At 36.4% G+C, this 18,444-nt stretch overlaps 1 pseudogene; it reads left to right on the plus strand.

The window, feature by feature from the left end:
• Nucleotides 1-14,738: 14,738 nt before the first annotated feature.
• On the plus strand, nucleotides 14,739-17,822 carry LOC131171345 (ultraviolet-B receptor UVR8-like; annotated as a pseudogene).
• The last annotated feature ends 622 nt before the right edge of the window (nucleotides 17,823-18,444 follow it).

Here is an 18,444-nt window from a genome sequence, read left to right on the forward strand (position 1 = left end):
CAAGTTGATTTTAATTTCCTGCAATTTAAATTTCCTGCTATCAACCTCTGGTTCCTTGATCTAAGTTGATTTTAATTTCATGCAATTTTAAATTTCCTGCAATTCCACCATCAACCTCTGGTTCCTTGATCCAAGTTGATTTTAATTTCGTGCAATTTAAATTTCCTGCTATCAACCTCTGGTTCCTTGATCTAAGTTGATTTTAATTTCTTGCAATTTAAATTTCTGCTATCGATTAAGTTGATCTAAGTTGTTCTATTAATCGTCCAAAATATGAGTCTGAATCTTTACATAATTCCTACACGGAAATTTCTTTCCTTTAATAGAAATTATGTAAAGAGGGGCAGCTGTCGACACCATATTTTGACCGATCCCCAAAATCAATAAAACTTTGAAACCGATCCCCGGTACTAAGTCACCTTTTGACAGCCAACCACATTTCCGATCCCTCTTTGATAGGCAACCATATTTCCTAACTCTCCTTGAAAGGAATTGAATCGGTGCTAAGTCCTAACATTCGTTAAAGCCCTGTCGATCTCTCAAATCATTTGCCGATCCCTCAAACCCGTTGTCGAATTTCCGGACCTGTCGGGTATACCTCAGATCTCTGTTGACAAATGAAGTGAACTAGCATTAGATCTCTTCTCACCAGTTTCATTGCCGCTCTCTCGGAAGATTAAGAGCTAAGGTTTTGGTTCGGTTTAACGTGAGTTCCGATCTTAAGTTTTCAAGTTAAATTTTCAGTTTTAATCAAGTCCCATTTAGCAGTTCTTCCCCGCCGATCTCATGCTTATGGTGTTTTCCCGATCTCTTATACTTAGATTAATAATTGCATTTAGTTTTTGTCTTGCTGTGCTCATACAATCAAATACTCATTCCGATCACAACCATTCATTGAACAAAAGAGACATTCCATTTCATTCCATTTTCTTTGTACAAACTATTCAACTGGGGGATCACCCCCAGCTTGGTTTACATTTGGCTCACTCTCTCTCTCACCCTCGGCTTCCTCCTCACTGTCCTCATCGTCGCCCTCAGGAGCTAGATCGGCCATCCAAGAGAAGTCCTCTTCAGGGTAGCGTTTCTGGAGTTCAGCCAAGAGGTCCTTGTGAGCATTCACATAGGCTTCGGCTACTCTCGCCACCATCTCTTCATCTCCCTCCTTCAGCTCCTTATCTTTCTTCTTAAGCTCCTCATCCTTCGCTTTGAGCTCCTCTATAAGTTGAGCGACCTGAGCGGCTTCGTTGGCATGAAGCGCCCGGACTTCCTCAAGAGCACGATCCCTTTCAGCCAAAATATTATTCTGTTCGGCCAGCCTGTCTTCGTGGAACTTCGCCCGTCCCTCAACTTGAGATACATAATCCCGGGCGGATGAGAGTTGGGATCGGAGGGAAGCCAGCTCCTGATTCTTCTTCCCGATCTCCTTACCCAGACGCTGAATCCTTTCCCGAACCATGGTCTGGTTCACCAGACACTCCACGTTCAGGCTCATGGATCGGGTCAAGATGTCGTCGAGACCATTCTGGGATAACCTATCCCGATCCTCCTGAAAGAAGATGGTAGACCCCAGGACTTTGGCAAAATCGGGGTTCTCCCTAACAGTCCGGTTGTTCTTCAAGGAGTCGATCAGTATTTGAGCGCCACGAGAAGAGGTCCTCCCAGAAGATTGAGAAGGCCCTCTTTCCGTACTTGGAACAACTGAAAGAGTCGGAGGCTGCTCTTCCGATCTAGGAGGAGATCGGACAACTTCAGTGGTCGGCAGATCCGAAGGTTGAGGCCGGTCTCTTTGTATCTCCCCAGGTTCGTGACCGGGTGTTTGAAGTCGTTCCGGACGCTTCAACGCCTTTATCCTCCGGGAGATCTCTTTGTCCTTCTTCCGCTTTCGAGAACCCTCACCACCCGCCATACCTGCACAAAGAAAAGGTGGGAGACCAGCATGAAAGGTCGGAAAGAACATGTAAAAGAGATCAGAAAGAGAAGGGATCGGTAGGCAAAAAGAATAAGACAAATCCCAATAACCGTCGTCAGAATCAGAGCCGAGGTAGTTAAAGCGTTGCAGACGAAATCTCCACCGCACGCCTAAGAATCGCCCGCAATGCTGACAGGTGCCAGGGTATGTCATGACAGTCCTGTACATCCCAATCTCCACCGTTGATCTCACTTGTAAGGATGAATCCGGAACCCTTGGATCAAAAGAGAAGACGACAATACCAGCGTTTTTCGCTCTTAGCCATCAGATCGTTCCGGACAAGGAAATTTGGAACCGTCAGATTGAAGGAAGAAAAAGACAAATATTCTGAAGAGTGATCTCAACCATTCATCTCGATTCTCTTTAATTCCTGTACATCCGATCTCGTCCTTCAAAATCTTGACCCTCCATCTCCCTCAAATAAATCCTGACCCTCCACGGGGAGCACCCGATTCCTATAAATACCTGCATGAAAAACTGTTCAAAAAACGGACGGAAAAACAAAGAAAGGCTGTTATTATAGCGGAAGAACTCTGAAAAATTTCATTCAGTTTGTTATTCTGCTACTTTGAAGTGTTAATTGGAAAGACTTTTGAAACTAGTTTTCTGAAGTGTTTCTTGAAAAGGATTCTGAACACTGGAACTCTACATTTCCAGTTTGTTCATCATCTGGTCACGCCTTCACTTTCAACTCTTTATCATCTTTATTTTCGTTCCTTCTGTTTAAGCTTAACCTCATCCCACTCAGTAGTTATTTCGACCTGATCGCATCTTAGCTAAGTTCCCTCCAGTTCACGGTGAACATCAACTCTCAGGCTAATCAGTCCATTGCCTTATCTCTATAGGCCACCCCATAATTATTCCTACAGCTTCAGCTCCTCCCAGGTAAGAGCTCATGTTACTGTTTTATTAAGTGTTTACGTTTACTTTTCGTAGTTTCTCTGCCCCTCTTACGTATGTGATTTCCTCCAAGTTCATTTTGTGCAAAGAGACCCAAAAGAATATTACTCTCGAGTTATCTCTTTAGTGATTAGTCCGTCATTTCATTAATCTTCGTCATTTCTGAATGCAAGCTTTTTGGATTCCCAGTAGTGTGCAAATGGTCAGGTAAGACGTAGGTAAATACAACCCAAAGATCTCTTTTAAAAGGGGGAATCTGAACAACACGTCAAGAAATAGCCGAACTATTAGGATGACGTAAATGGTAGATGCAGCAAAGAGGCCGTAAAGTGGAATCAAACCAAAGTAAATGAGACAGGATAAACCGGTCATTAATAGGTATTGGAAAAATGACCACATGGAAGGTCGGTAAATCAGGTCTAGTTCTCCTTATTTAGTCAAAAGGTATCGGGAAGCCTTATCCCTTGTATCTTCAAGCGTCAGAATCTTTAGTTTTAGGCTCTTATGGCATGTAGCTGAAATTAAGATTCGGGAGGTCGGAAGAGTCCCTTTCAGGCTCCTGTTATTTAAAAGAGATCGGAGGAGAGTTCTTATCCGATCTCAATTCAAAATTTTAATAACTATTTAAAAGAGATCGGAGGAGAGTTCTTATCCGATCTCAATTCAAAATTTTAAAAGAGATCGGAGGAGAGTTCTTATCCGATCTCAACTCAAAATTTTAATAACTATTTAAAAGAGATCGGAGGAGAGTTCTTATCCGATCTCAACTCAAAATTTTAATAACTATTCAAAAGGAGATCGGAGGAGAGTTCTTATCCGGTCTCCATTCAAAATTTTAATAAGTATTTAAGGGAGATCGGAGGAGGGTTCTTATCCGATCCCCACACCAAAATTTAACCTGTATACAAAATAATCCCAAAACCAAAAACGATTCGTGACGTCAATTCACTAAGGTTGTCTCATTTACTTATGTATCTGGGTAATCCGAATTTAGTGAAAGATCAAATATTCCTTTTATCGTAAGGATTAACATTCCCATTCAAGCCCTCCTAACTAATTTATAAAGAATGCAAAATTAAATCTACTCACCCTTATTAAGGGACGAGGTGGGGTGCCTAACACCTTCCCCACCCGTTTACGGACCCCGAACCTAGAATCTCTGCCTTGAAGTGGTTTCATTTTTAAATTTAACTTCTCAAACGGTTTTCTTTAGTTTCCCTCAAAACTAAGGTGGCGACTCCTCACTTCTTCCCACTTCGGTGAATGATCGTCCGGGCGACCGCAAAACCCCTTGCGACAAATACAAACATCAAGAACATTGCATAGTTACTACGTTATGTCCAAACAAACTAGGTTTTTCAATCTCTTATCTCTCTCGAATCCGCTGATCTCGTAAACTTATTTTGACTTTGATATCCACTGACAATTGCCAGCAGTGATACCTTTGCCCTCATCTAAGGCAACTATATTGCCATAACTCACCTTTATGTCCTCTTGCCTTGCACTAAATAGGCACATCAATTAGCCATATACTGACAAAAACACAGAACTTCATGGAATACATATACCCATGGTAGACCTTAACATATCTACTAACTCTAGTTTACATTGCCATGTACTGTATGAAAAATAAGACACCAATCTGAAGCACTTTTACACTACCCAATGAATAACGCAGAATCTAGAAACAAAGAACTACAGAAAAAGATAAAACATAATCCTATACTCCGCATGTGACAACACTAGGTACAAACTTTCCCATGAACCTAAAGCCTAGGCTCTGACACCATTTTTGTCACGGCCCAACCTATGGGCCGGACCGGCACTAAGACCTAGGCCAGCCTAAAGCCTCCGAGGCCCGTAGTAAGCCTGACTATTCTTCGACCCAACTCTAAGGCCCGTTTGGGCTCAATTTCAAGAATTTAACTGGACTGAGTTCAGCCATAAAATTGACTATTTAACGGAGAGTTTTTTTATTCGCCCGACTTGTAAACACAATATATGATAAATTGGGGAGCTCAGCTCACCCTCAACATAATCAAAATGTCATAACTCAAATGGGAGCTCAGCTCTCTCAACCAATCCCATCGTGCATACAGTTAATAATTTTTACAGGTCCAATATAACTTTTATTATACAGGCCCAAAATAAAAATAAGTGCTTCTAACACATGCGGAGTCTAAAATTTAACTCAATTGTATAAAATACATTAAATACTATTAATGGATCTGCGAAGAAGAAAAGTAGGTTAGCCACAATAAATAATCCTCCTGTAGCCTAGAAAAATAGAAGAACAGAAGTGAGCGTTCGACTCAGAGAGTAAAATACCAATTTTAATCATAATCTTTATAACTATCTAAAGCTAATGCACCCTGTGGAGTAAAATGCAACATCGTCATAATTTTCATATCATAACAGCAAAAAGGCAATTTAGAGCACTCACATACCCAACACTGTCAAGCAACACATATATGGGAGCTGATCCCCTATACAGCCCTCTTAATCCAATCTCTGCCAGCGAGTGTCTCTTAAGCTGGACTTTCGCTTAATAAACCAAATGCGGGGTCCCAGTGAGTGTCTCTCAAGCCGTGTCTACCCCAAAGGACCGGGTCCCAGCGAGTGTCTCTCAAGCCCTGTCTACCCGTCCTGTCCATATCCAATACCATACCACACGCACGCCATGCACACACACTACTCCAAATTACCACAAACAACATCCATGGCAATTCAACAATTATGAATGTAATATAAAACGTGCCTAGTGTTTAACTACATAGAAACATATTTATAAGTGATGCATGGGCATGCTTGAACATATAATAATATCGAAATTACAATTAAAATTAATATTTTACTCACAGACTTAAACCAAAGTCACTGCGGTGGCTGGGCGGAAGAGGAAGGTTGTCCCGGTTCACCTAACAAATTTCATTGCAATTATTTAATATATTGACTCGATACAAGCTTGGAAAAGACCAAAGACACCCTAGGTCGTGTCGAAAATCCGACAGAGTCTACCCTATATCTAGGACTTACCCAACCTGCAAAATGGTTCAAAATGCACTTCTATATTCGCAAGTCACACATTCACAACTCAATCACATCACATGACCTCTCCTGGGCTCACCCAAATAGTCAGTAATCACAATTTAAAAAATTATAATCTAGTCCCTACAATTACCCCTTTTGCAAAAACTACCCAATTGAGCTCTAAAAATTCTAAAACTTTGCCCTGCGGTCCTTAGCAATATTATAGAGCTAACGCAAAAGGAATTATATTTTTCTAACCTACCACGAATATTTTATAGATTTTTAATCGAAATTAAGCACCAGATAATTAAGAAAAAGTAAGGTTTGGGTTCACCTATGCTGATTCCGATAACTGGAACGCATCCAGAACGTCTGAAAATGGTGGGATAGCTTATAATCTTGACCCGGTTATGAAATAGTTCCAGCAGCTTATCTGCTCGGCATGAAATTGCAGATCCGGGCGACGATTGAATTTCCATGAAATGAAAGTACCTACGCGAAGTCCACAATACTAGGGTTAGAATAAAATATATATATATATATATATAAAATAATTATTTGAAAATTAGGGATATTACAATATGAAGCTTCATTCAGTGTTTAAAATTTGAAAAGTTACTGTTAATCTCATTATTTTTAATGAAATTGATGATTTAATCATTTTATTTCAAAAAATATATTAATTAATCATTGATATAGCTCCTTAACATTAACATTTATATAATTAATTCAATAACTCAAATTTTTTAATAGCTCATGAACCTAATAATATTTAATGGTTGAACCACAAGATTTATTTAATTGGTTTAATCATTGTAAGACCCATTTAATAAAAGTAAAGAATCTTGATTAAAAATAAATAATCTTATTAAAATTGCCAAATACAGCAATGCCTATAATTATTTATATAATCCTATAATTATATTAGTTAATAATATCCATATAATTATATAATTGACTTATCATAACTAACTATTGTTTATATCCTATATAAAGAAATCAGATCATCTATGAATGTATGTTCTTATCTATGTAGATATGTTCTTTCTCTCTAATCAATCTAATATATTATGTTCTCATACTAGCTCTAATTTGAGGGAAGGAGAGTTCTTACTAGGTCCATATTCAGTGGACTTCTGACACATTTATTTTTTATTTTACAAGTTCATACAATAAGAAATTTCCGTGGACCACAACAATCAATATACTTTGATATGAACAGTATTTTTAGGACTGCAGTGCAAGGAACAGTTCATGGTTAAGAGCGTTTTTTACCGTTAAATTGCCTAAATACGTAATTCCACAGTTCACTTGTACTGTGAGAAAATTTAATTTCTAAACAAAATTCATATACATCCATCTCATTACTGATATATTCATTTCATCAAAATAAAGAATTGGTATCATTCATAAACTCCTGAAAACTACAGTCTCCCTAACATAGATTTTGATTAAATTCATAATTTGCCTCAGTTTTGAGAGCATCAATATCAAAATCTTCTAAACAGTTCCCAAAAGAAAAAGAGGAAAGAAAAATCTCGCTCAAGAATATAGATTTTGTGCAACACAATCAGTGAAACCAACCCCCTGCACAAAATCAAAGGTGGCAGAATAACGAATAAACTGCTACCAACTCCTAAGTGACATTATACAAATTGGAAAAATATAAATCGCTGTTTTTACTGCTCTTGAGTCTTGAGAGGAATGTGTGATTTAATCCACCAACTGAACACATCTGTTTGAGGAGCTCAAAGACTTCCTATATTTCGAAGGATAAACCACATAAAAGTGGATATCAAGAAGAGGATGATACCAGTAACAATTGCATACTTGAGACCCAGGTTCACCAGTAAATTCACCGGCAACCCAGCCAATACAACACCGAAAAATTTCCTGATACAGACGGCCAGGGCGGCATATTAAGAATAGAAGCGATGGTGGCTCCGGTCCACGCTCCAGTACCAGGGAAAGGAACGGCTACAAAAAGCATCAGGCCAAGCCAATGAAACTCTTCCACAGGCCAGCCTCCTGTTTGCCATTCTCAAACAGCATGTCAAAGAATCAAGATGCCGACTGGTTCTTTCCAGCCAGGAAAGAAGCAAATTTCTTCTAGTAAAGTGTAATGAACGGCATAGGAACCATGTTCCTGCAATTAGAACCCCAAAATTTGTTAATCTCGAGCTGATTGTTTTTTTTTCCTTCAACCAATGTGATTTTGCACTAGTAATGATACAGTAAACTCCTAAGCTTGTTGTTAAAAGTAGCCATATCGGGAGCAATGGTCGTAATAAGTAAAATGATACTAACCAAATAATAGATAACACCGTTGAGAGTTAGAGGCTTAAGTTGCATCTCATCAGGCCAGCCCAAACCTCAAAGAGCGCTAGCAATCTTTAGCCCAAAGCTGGAGGCTTTGATGGAATGTACAGCAGCATTAGCATTCGCTGAAGCTGCAAACCAAGCAAGAGAGAGAAGCCCAGAACACAACCCAAAACAGAAACTTGGCTGGCTTCTCCTAGAAGGACATCAGTTGTGTCACAATACGAATGTGAAGAGGCTTTAGTTGCCGCAAAAGGAGAAGCAGAGAGACGATGATAGCCTGGAAGATCCAAAGTTTGATATGCCAAGAATGGCTGGGAATTGACAAGAGCTTGCTTGTCATGGGAAATAGAAGGATTAATATTCAGACGGTTGGGCAAGGCTCTGAAAGGGGTATTTGTAAAAGAAGGATAGGAAAAATGGTGACATGTAGGCAGCCATTGGAGGAGGGAAGATGGAGGAGAAGTAGGTTTTGGTTGCAAGTTAAAATTCAAAGAATATCCATTCCAGCTCCATCAAATTTGGGGGTTTGGTAAGACAGAAGGAGATTCTGAGATTGTAAGTGGCCCTTTATAATCTAGATGACATTTCACATGATATTCCTAGTTTTGAGTTGAGGTAAGAATAGTTACCTGAGTTGAGAATCTGAATTTGAAGAGATAATAGAAGACGTTGCTCAATCAGGTGGAGAGAAATGGAATTGCATTGAACCCAGTGTCCAACTAGTCCACTGGGCAAATTTTGGTGCTGCCTAGTGCCAAGGCAGGGTTCTTGGAAACCAACATTTGGAGAGAGAAGCAAAAGCGGCATTAACCAACAAATCGGGAGGACTTACCAAAGTTAAGGTGATATCATCTCTTGTAGTCTTGTAGAATTGGGAAATCATTTGACGATTTGATTAATAATATAGCAATTAAATATCTCATATTAATTAAAAAATCATAAATTTAAATTTTGGCACTCTCCACTTCACTTAATTAATCATCAATAAAATTGTAGAGGAAAATAAAATTATAAATTTAACATTTTATTAATAGTCGATATATGTAAATTGGTCAATCTCCCACATCTACATTGCATTGAACGTGATCGGCTGAACCAGCCATTGCTGCTGCCCTTGACGCCTCCTTTGGCATCACTATTGATTTCGAAAAGAGTATGCAGTACGCACTTTTACTTTTTCCTTTCCAATTTCGAAAAGAGTATACACTTTACTGATGAGCCTCTGTTTGGCTGCGGGAAAAATATGGAAAATTTAAACCCTATCTTTCAATTATTAGGGTTGGAAGTGACAAGGAAAGCGAGTCATCCTCCAAACTATTGCAGGCTGAGATTGTAACACCCTCATCAGACAATTCCGCACATTCTATCAAGCTTTCGTGACCGGTGTCGGTCCGGACAGCTAGAACGTCTGGAAAAATAATTAGACTAGAGTGATGAGCCATAATTAACTCAAATAATAATAAGAAAAATTTAGGAAAAATTCTAGAAATAAAATACAACCAAGTTAAATGAGTCGGTGCCCTAGCGATGGGTAACCTAGTGAGAAGTTGCAATTCTCGCAACTAGGAGCCCTAGACTTGGGGGAAAAATTATAAAATAATTTTTGAGACTCCAGAGAAGGGTCATTGAGGTTCTTATGGCATTAGAATGCCAAGAAAATACTTAGAAAAATTTTTCAATCGGTACAGACAATTTTGGCCCGTTAAGCCAAAAGGAGGGCATTTTGGTCATTTCGTCTTCAGAGATGATTTTTTGCTAACTTGTCCAGTTAAGCAAATAATTATTATGATCTAAAATATGAATAAATATTTCTAAAAATTAAATTAAAAATGAGTAGAGTAGAGAAGAAAAGAAAATGAAAGAAAATGCTAATTATGACATCATATGATGTCATTTAAACTTCCTCCACCAATCACAATTGATTAAACTCATTAAAAGAGATAAAAGAGACCAAAAAATTGAAAAACCAATATGCATCTTCAACCTTTGGGCAGCCAAAAACGTTGAGAGAGAGAGAGAGAAGAGGTTCCACCATTAAAGCTCCCTCAAGCTTCATTTCCCACTTCAATTCACCTTAAAACCTTATCCTCCTTTCACTAAAAATTATACCCACACCAAGGAGAAGTATTTGGCAGCCAAGAAAGAGTAAGAAAGTAAAGAAAAATTAAAGTCTTGATTGGCTTGGACTTGAGCTACAAGAGGTTAGTGCACTAAACAATTTCTTTTCTTTTTTTAATCTTGTAAGCATGCTAAATCAAGTAGAAATTGTGTGAAATTAAAAGAAAAACTTGAGTAAATGAAATCTCTAAATTTGGCAGCCATGAGAAAGTTTAAGGATTGTTGGTTTTTGATGAAATTAAGAGGCTTAATTATGTTGTTGATGAGTATAGATGATGGATAAAGTGATTTGGTATGAGTTTGGTGTGTGTATGCCATGAATTGGAAATTGGAGCTAGGGTTTGAGCATGAAATTGAGACTTTGATCATGTAATGATGAAAGTGAATTTTAATGGTCAATTAGTGACCATTTGGTTATGGGTAAACAAGAAATGAAGTGTGTTTAGTGATGGGATTTGGGTTTAGCGTGGCTGCCCTAGGTGACCTGTAGAATTAGACATGAGTCCAGCAGGTTTGGGCAGCCATAACTTGAATTATAGAGGCTCAATTGGTGCAAGGCCAATTGGACATGAAACTAGACACATAATGGCATAACTTTGGTGAAGAAACCATGCCCATAAGACCAAACCAAGTGGACCAAAAGCTTGCCCCAATCCGGGTGACCTGCAGTCTGTTTCTGCAGAATGACCAAATGAACAGTATTTGGTCATTTACCATAACTCAGTGTAGAATGGTCCAATTGACCTGAAATTTTACCAGCAACAAGTTGAGATATAGACCAACAACTTTCATGAAGAAACCTAACCCAAATTATGACCAGAACCTATCCAACAAGGGAGTTGCAATCACTGTTCACTACACTGTAGATATGGTCAGTCCAGAAAAATTTCAATCCGGCCAGTTGTGGTTTTTAGACCATAACTTGAGTTACAAAACTCCAAATGGAGTGATTCAAAAAAGGAAATTCAACTAGACAAAATAAGAAACAACTTTTATGTTGATCATTTTGCCAAATTCCCACTGAAAAATTAATCAATGGAACAGTAAAGACAAGGCATAAAAACTAAAAATTCTGCCCAATTAACATTAAGCTTGGAAATGGTATTGGCAACCAATACCAACAAATTTTGAATGCAAAATGTGGTATCTTTGAGAACTTAGGTTCAATAAATTTATTATGTATTAAAAAGTCAACAATTTGAGTGAATAGTAATGTGAATAGTAATACAAAGACACAAAGTATAATAATTAAATTGGTAGAGGAAATTAAGGTATGAAATTTGGAATCTATGAAACATTCATGGATTACTTGGAATAGAAATAGTAATTTACCTAAATGACTTAATGAACATTTAATTTATGTGAATATATAATTAAGATTTGTATTTCCATTACTAGTAGGTTTAATAAAACATGAGTGATACCACTTGAATATGAAATGAAATTAACCTAGATGGATTGTTGAGACTTATACTCCCAACACCAATGGAGTTCATAATATATTAACAATACAACTTGAAGTATGAAATGTACTTATATGAATAGATTGTTGAATGAATAAATGTGATAAAAGTGTCATTTGTGATTTAGGTTCCCATCAAGAGAGAAAGGAAAGATGTTTTGAATGTGAATGGTACATGAGATTAAATGAATGTGAATTGTAATTAGTATGAATATTACGATGAATGCATAAATTACCTAGAAATATGAATTTGGAAATTATGTTTCCATTATAAACAAAATTAGAATGCTATAAAATATATATAAACGAAAAATAATGAAATGATGAAACATATAAACTTTCAATGGTACTATGTGCCCATGTATTACCTAGACACGTATGTCAGATTGGATAGATTGGCATGCCAATAGGGAATTATTTTAGCAGTACTGCGAAAGGCTTTATGCCAGTATTCATGACTTTGTGCCCGTATTCATGGCTTTATGCCTGCACTCATCGCTTTTATGCCCTATTATGTGTTATCATGGCTTTTTAGCCATTCTCATTGCATACGTGGTTGACGCTCAAGGCCCCATGGTATGACGGCCCGAGGCACCGCGGTGTCCAGCCAACGACTGCTATCCAGCTTTAGTCACCACATAGATTACTTGGGCAGTGAAATTTATTGAAATAAGTTAAGAATATTAGTAATTAAAAATATTAGAAATTAAATAAATGAGTAAGATGACCTAAAATAAATTAGAATAGTTATTTATTAGAAAGAATCGAGATGAACTGGACCGATATTAAAAATTTACTTATTATGAAATAATCTGAGACACCTTAGAAAGTATTGAGAAAATGCTAAAAGATTAGCAAAGAAAATAATAATATACATAAATATTGCAAAGGTGACCTACATGATAATATAAGCATAAATTTATTATTGTTAGATTATTTTTCTATGTACATTATTATCAGATATTGGCGAAATAAACACTTCCAAAGAAGACTAAATTAGGATAAAACATATTAAATTTTAGAACCGCATGTGAAGTATAAATAAATCTTAATTATTTAAATTATATTTTATTTCTATCTATATTTATATATTATTTCCTTGTTATATTATTGCACCACTAAGCAGCAATGCTTAGCGCGATGGAATTGTTTCCTCACGTAGGTACTGAAGTTAAAGCCCAGCGAATACTAAACAGAGATTTTGGAGTTCGACCGCAGAGCGCTTAAGGTTGTCACCTCTCAAGAATGCATGTAGATAGGGCTCACATTATGCATATCATGTATTTTGTGTATGTTATTTATTTCTTATATTGTAATATAAATTAGCAAATTGTAATTAATTTGTATATCATGTAAATTAAGGATTTATTTAATTATTGCAAATGATGTAAATTAATGCAAATTTGAGAATTTTACTATAAGAATGGAGTATGAATGAATTTGTACTAATGAGTATAGATTTGAATTACATAATGATTTTTCAAATGATGATATGAGTATGGAAATGATTATGAAATTAAAATGTATGGATGAGATTTGAAATATGAGAAAATTATGAGAATGATTGATGAGATAATTATGATTAGCATGGATGAAATTTTTTATTTTAAAATATTGTTGAATTTCAAACAGGTGAATATTGAAATACGCCAAACGATAATAAAATAGGGGAAACTCCACTGGTTTCTCCGTCAAAAAATAATTAATATTAAATTAAAAGAATTCAAAATTATTAAAAAAATAAAGTAAGATAAGTTAGGGTGCTCCGGCACCGATTGTAGCACGCCTTGCTCGGCTACACTGTAGTCGGGTGAGGGGTGTTACAGAGATACCCCTAAGCAAACACGGTAGAGGTAATAAGCTCGCTTCAGCTACAGTGAACCCAAGAAGTACTAGTGTTACTTCTGCTGTGCTAGATGTGCCTTCCAAAGGCAGGGAGATGGTTGCTTATTATGATATCCTCTAGCATTTGTTTTTCTCCTTCTCAAGGGGCATTGCTTTTGTATTGCAAGATAACATCTTTAACTTATTGATTTGATCAGGCTTTCATCACTTAACATTGCCTCCTCCACCCGTTCCATTTTGTGCAGCAGCTTTAATTTTACGACTCTGTGTAATATTTTTGAGTTGGTAGTTGATGATGTGCTGCTGGGCTCAGATTTTCTCTAGAATCATCCACATGGATGCATTAGTATGTGGCAAGAGTTGGATTTTTTTCGACATTTATATCATTTTAAGTAGGGAAGATCACAAACTAGACTCATAATTTGTATAAAATCAATGGTTATGCCTGCGATTGATTAAGCATGAAGTTTTGAATGTTTTAAATCTCGGGTAAACACAGTGCGCCACTTGAAAGAGAAAATTGGACAATAAATCGATCAATTTGAATTACATTTTCCAACCCTTTAGAACTGAAATTGCAATCATTTAACAGTTCCTTAAAATCAATTATTGATTTATAATAAAATTAGGATGATAATATGTCAGTATTTTTAGATATTCCATCCAATTGAACTTTATTAGAATAAATTTTGGTAATACATAATGTATTTAAAACAAGTTTAAATTTTATTTATTGGACATCATTAAAATTTATATAAGTAATTAATTAAATAAAAAATATATTTTTATAATAATATTTATAAAAATTTTTTTATATCATATTTTAAATAAATAGATTTAAATGTTTGACAGAATTATTAAGTTTTTAATATATATATATATATATATATATATATATATATATATAATTATTCAATTTTTTATATCAATAATTGGGTTTAGAATGGAAACTTTGTATTAACCAAAAACCAAGTGGTCCATCAATATTCAATAACAGATTCCACAATCTGCCCAACAAGCCCATCACACACCGTTTCAATTTAATTTGGACTAAAATACGATGTCGTTGAATAAAATAGCCATTGAGCCAAAACCCGAAAATAGTGCAGAGACGGAGGCATCAGACGAGAGAGGGCATCAGGGCATGTATCAATGATGGAAGAAAACCAAGAAGGCAAAGAAGTGACCAAAGAGGAAGGCAAAGAAGTGACCAAAGCAGAAACAGAACAACCAGAAGAACTAAAATTGCAGCAGCGAGTGTGGAGTTGGGGAGCAGGAACTGACGGCCAGCTGGGCACAGGCAAGCTTGAGGACGAGCATCTCCCTCAAGTCCTTCACCTTCCTCCTCTCTCCTACGCTGCATCCATCTCCACGCTTGCCTGCGGCGGTGCTCACGTTATTGCTTTGAGCTCTGGTACTTCTCCTTTTACTCATGCGTAATTGAATTATAGGTTTTCGGTATCTCTGTTCGAATTTTGATCAAACTACTCTGCAGCTGGGAAAGTACTGACATGGGGCAGAGGAACATCTGGTCAGCGAGGCCATGGAGAAATGCTCAGTAGCTTACATCCAAAGCCCGTTAATTTCTTGGATGGTTATGTTATAACAAATGTCTCTGCTGGATGGAGCCACTCTGGGTTTGTTTCAGGTCCTTTGTGCTATTATGAACGCATCATTCTGATTCATTTCTTCAATGTTAGAGATTTGAGTTAATGTAACAGTGGACTTCAGTCTTATCGCCTTCGACAATACATTCAATGTGTATCCTGCGTCAGTAGAAAGTCTTTTCTTCCAAAGTTTCAATCTTTAATTTGATCTTTGCATGTTTCCTTTTCAGACACAGGCTCACTTTTGACTTGTGGGGATGGCTCATTTGGTCAGCTTGGGCATGGCGATTACAAGTCACGTAGTATTCCTGTTAAAGTCTCATATTTTGTTAATAGGCACGTTGAGCGGATAGCATGTGGCATGCGACATTCACTTGTCTTGTTGAAAGGTAAATGCGTAACAGAAGTGCTCTTTTACTAGCAGTTACACTGTTGTAATGCGGAGACGCTGTTTCATTATGATTTATATGTCCATTTAATTAAATATACTTGAGGAATTAGTTTTGTTAGTGAAAGATATAACTCAATTTTACCTTATGTGAAACATGACCAAGAAGCAGATCAACAAGGAGGATTTTTTTTTTTTTTTGGCAAAATCTCTGTTCTGTGATGTATTCATTGAATTAGCATGTGATGATGAATTGACAGGCATGATTCATTTCTGAAATTAGAAGACGAAACTAAAAAGGTTCTTCATAGCAAAGTTTTGTAAGAAAGTTGCTATTCAATGAAATGGTAATATAACAAGAAGTTTGTTCTAAACCAAGAAAGAATAAAAATCTTAGTGTAGAACATGTTGAAACTTAGCTTCACCACTTACTCATTCCTTGAATTCTTGTTAATGAGTTAGGTGATTGTGCTGCAGATTGTTGGAGAAAACAAATTTATGGTTTCGGTTCTGGAAAGCGTGGTCAATTGGGTATCTCGAAAGATAAGGTTAAATCAATTAGTGTCCCCCAAGTTATCTGTGGGATAGAAGACATTGAAATAATTAGCATTTGTGCGAATGGAGATCATAGTGCTGCATTATCTAGTGAGTGTGTCCATATTTTCTGTTGAGAATCATGGATCCTGGAGTATGGATCCATCAAAACAGGCCAGCCTCTGCTGGAATTGGCTCCTCATCACCAAAATGACCTAAACCATTTTGGTTTGGTTTGCTTCGCTTCACTTTATAAAGCCCTCATTTTCATCACACAAAACTGATGTAGGATTTGTTCGAAATCTCTATATCCCAACGTTATCTTCTTCTTCACACTGCAATAAAGACAGAACATTGAATTTCATGCATAATTTATTTTAACCTCTGGTTCACTTATAGAAGCAATTTTATAGTGCAAGATTGTGTCAATCATATGCTATTTATGTCTTTTATTTTAAATTAATTTTTGTTCGTATTCATGTTTCATCTTGCTGGATACATCAGCTGATGGCGATCTGTATGTTTGGGGAAGAGGGTTTACTGGCACTTCTGATGTTCTTACCCCTCAGCATTTGGTTTCACCTTTGAAGTTTAATAGAGTTGCTCTCGGATGGAATCATGCATTAGTATTGACTGGTACATGCATATTTTTCTTTTCATTTGTTGAATCCAATCTTCTTTAGTATTATTTAACAACTCCTCGCAAGATTGCTTCTCTCTTCCTAAGATTTGAGTAATGTGCCTGACATGTTATTATGGATATCTTTAACAGATGGTGGTGAAGTTTTTATCCTTGGTGGTGATCGCCATGGAGTCCTTAGTGATCTTGAAAAAATAAACCTGCAGAAGCATTTAGGTGGTAGTCCACAACCTTGATCATACTAGAAATATTTTTAAGTACACATGTTTAGCAAAAACTTTTTTCCCCTTTTGACACATTCTGCTATCAAACTTGGGGAAGTATCTTTTGCATTCTCATCTGCTGCATCATAATAAGCAAGTGTTGGTTAATTACAATCCTCTGTCATTAAAAAACTGAAGTTGCCTAGCCAATGATGCAATGCAAGCGTATGATCATCCTGCTAATATTCATGGCATTTGCCTCATATTCTGATATATAGTAATCTCTCCATTTCACATTCCAACAGATTCAACTCATGCTGTTTTGAATAGTGTTTCTGGTCTCGATGGGACAAAAGTTGTGGAGATTGCAGCTGGAGCAGAGCATTCTGCTTTATTGACAGGCAATATTTAATTTACTAGAAAATTATATCTTCCTTTCTTGTTTCTTGGATTTGGTCATGAGCTTCTTTGTTGATGCTGTTCTAATCACAGTGGATGGAGCAATAAAGACATGGGGATGGGGTGAACATGGTCAACTTGGTTTGGGGAACACAAGTGACCAAATCAACCCTCAAACAGTGAGTCTAGGCCACCAAGCTCCGAACCAAGAAGACACGTTGAAAGTTTACTGTGGCAGTGGATTTTCATTTGTTTTAAGGTCACTTTTCCTTGTCTAACCTGTCTGAATTTAAAGATAGTGAAAATGGATTTGCCAATACAGCATGTAACACTAACCAAACTTTTGAGGACGATTCGCCAACCATTGACAAGTTTATTCCATTGACAAGTTTATTATTATCGTCATTTAGATCACAGGCTTCCAACCTAGATGGTTGAACGTAGACTATTTTTACATTTTTTTTATGACTCATTTTATCATCTTTTTTAATTAAGTGAGATAAATAATAATTTAATTAAATTAAGAAGAATTTTATTATAATTTAAGTGATTTAATTATTCTTTTAATCATCGTACAAATAACAGTGAATGTACATGGAGATAATAAGATCCTGTTTATCATAATTTTGTTAAGAGTTTCAATTTATGGCGTCTAAACTATACACCGAGTTTGATAGCCTTTATGTCAAGGCTAAACTTTTTAATAATGGTTAGTCTAAACTCAAGTAAATCTATCTCACCCTTCATGAATTCTAATCTTTATTTATTTATTCACCTCTACCTTTTATCTCAAATTATGGGGCGTTTAATACAATGTAAATAAGAGTAATTGATACCTTCGTAACTTAAAATCTTCTTAATGCTATACTTAAAAGATTAAGTTAACTTAGTTAACTTTTCATTTAAATATTAACTTAGGGGATTTAGGTCAATAATTATTCTTTTTAAAAGCTAAAACTTAAAGAGTATAATATTTAATCATTATTTTTAACCTTTTATCAAGTAGTTACTAATTTTGCATATATTT

Source organism: Hevea brasiliensis, chromosome 12, assembly GCF_030052815.1.
Source record: "Hevea brasiliensis isolate MT/VB/25A 57/8 chromosome 12, ASM3005281v1, whole genome shotgun sequence".
Classification (NCBI taxonomy): domain Eukaryota; kingdom Viridiplantae; phylum Streptophyta; class Magnoliopsida; order Malpighiales; family Euphorbiaceae; genus Hevea; species Hevea brasiliensis.